Here is a 2,143-nt window from a genome sequence, read left to right on the forward strand (position 1 = left end):
CGTTGGAACAATGATTCTTTTTTTTCAGTGCATGTGCTTGTATACATTCTTATGTGGGCAAGGTGCTATTTATATACGTGTTCATGGCACTATAAATGCGTGAGTTACAAAGATTTTTTAACATACGTCGCTTTATATGCGGCACGTGTATTGTATTTACAGTTTTAGATTTTATAAAAACGTATACATGCCTCTGTATATAATTGTATGTAAAGTTTTAGCAAATATAATACACATTTGTAAAACACCCTTTACATTGTTATATTACGGTGTACACACTCATATTCAAATTTATAAAAGTCTATCAATTGTAATAAAATTGCTTAGTGAGTTGTATACAAACCGTTTTACCCAGGAATACAATCTAACCTAGCGAGGAGGAGCGCCTCACCGCGGCGGAACAATACTCGCGCGTCCATGACGTCGATGTACTCGGGATCCCCTACAAGAAGGGGGCGAACTTGAACGACATCATGCACAGCGTCGGTAACGCCCTCAACTTCACACTGTCCCAGGACGTGGTTGAAGTGGCTCATCGGACCGGCCCCAAGTGTGCTCAGATTGTGCATCTGATTTGTCATCTTAATCATCTGAATTGAAAATAAGTGTGTACAAGAAGCCAAAGATTACATCCTGGCTTATTACACAAGGCATGTTGAGCGATGTCACCTTCAGAAGACCGGGAAAAACATAACAAAGTAACCAAATATTTTAACAAACCAGACACTCCTGGTGAGGGAAAAAAGGATCGGAGAATGATAAAGAAAACAGTTCAATACTGATAAAAGATCTTAGTGATGAAGAGAAAGATTTGCGGAGGGAAAATTGTCAGAAGGAGATGGATTAAAGGGGACAAATTCCTTCTCCGACACTACGCCCTCTACACTCAAGAAATCATTTTCCTCAAGAACTAAGAGATGCAGAAGGGAATTATGGAAAGCAGCTGAAGATTAAAGTCAGACTAAAATAACCCAGTATTTTCATGTTCTCAATGAATATGAATTGGTTCCGAAGAAAAATGAAGAATTACATTCTGTTGATGAAATGCTGATGTCAAAAATATGTGCTTTAGGTTCGGAAATTTCTCCCCTGTACTTAACGATATGCCCATAATTCTGAGAGCTCTTATTGAAAGCCAAAGCAAAAATGAAAATAAGCATAAAAATGGCTATAGATATAAAGAGCTTATAAGGAATTTTGCTATGTTTTCCAAAGATTGGGTGGCAAGCAAACTTATGAGTTTTGTAAAAAAATAAACTTCCTTTACCTTCATTGTCTACTGTGGAATCATATGGCAAAACTGCAAGTGATCCAGTCATGGAACGAGTTTTTAAGGTTTGAAGAGTTATCTGTATATTTTGAGAAAAGAAGTGCCCAAAAAATTGTTTGGCTGTCGGAGGATGGCACACGCGAGTAGTTGCAAAAGTGCAATATGACCCCAAAACCAAGCAGCTTGTTGGGCTCGCCCCGCCTTTGAATGCCAAAGGCCTCCCAAAATTAAAAGTTTTGAAGCAATTAAAGAAGATGCCATCATTGACATGTTGAAAACAAACGGAACATCTAACTATGCAATGTTTTAATGGCGCAACCATTGGATAATGTTCCTGCTTTCTGTCTTTGTATTTTTGGGTCAAACAGTATTTTCACTGCTTCGCAAGTGCTGGACAGAGTATGGGCACATCAACAACTAAGAAAGCGGTAAATTATTGTCAAAGGGTTTTCAGCCGATGGTGATTCAAGATTGTTATCTGCCATGAAAACTCTGACTTTCAGCAGACCAAAAAATATTATTCCTGAATGGAAAGATTTTTTCTATGCTTCCATGGATAACAATACTAAACGTCTTACTGTGTGTCCAGGATTGTATTCATACCGTGGCAAAACTTAGAAATCAGTTATTAAAGCCTAGAACTGAAGACAATTTTTGGCCTATTGGACAGTATGTGATTTCTGGCTCCTTTCTACACGTACTTCTTGCAGAGAAGAACAAATCCCACCTTCAGTTAGTTCCTTCTGACTGAGATTCCACTGATAAAATGAATTTCAGAAGCATTCAGGAAATAGCTGATAGAGGGATTATTGGTGGCCTTACACCATTACCAGGTGCTGCTGGCACAAGAGTTTCCCTCATTTCTCTTCAAGA

This window comes from Frankliniella occidentalis, unplaced genomic scaffold (assembly GCF_000697945.3).
Source record: "Frankliniella occidentalis isolate FOCC.00 unplaced genomic scaffold, Focc_3.1 Scaffold246, whole genome shotgun sequence".
Classification (NCBI taxonomy): Eukaryota; Metazoa; Arthropoda; class Insecta; order Thysanoptera; family Thripidae; genus Frankliniella; species Frankliniella occidentalis.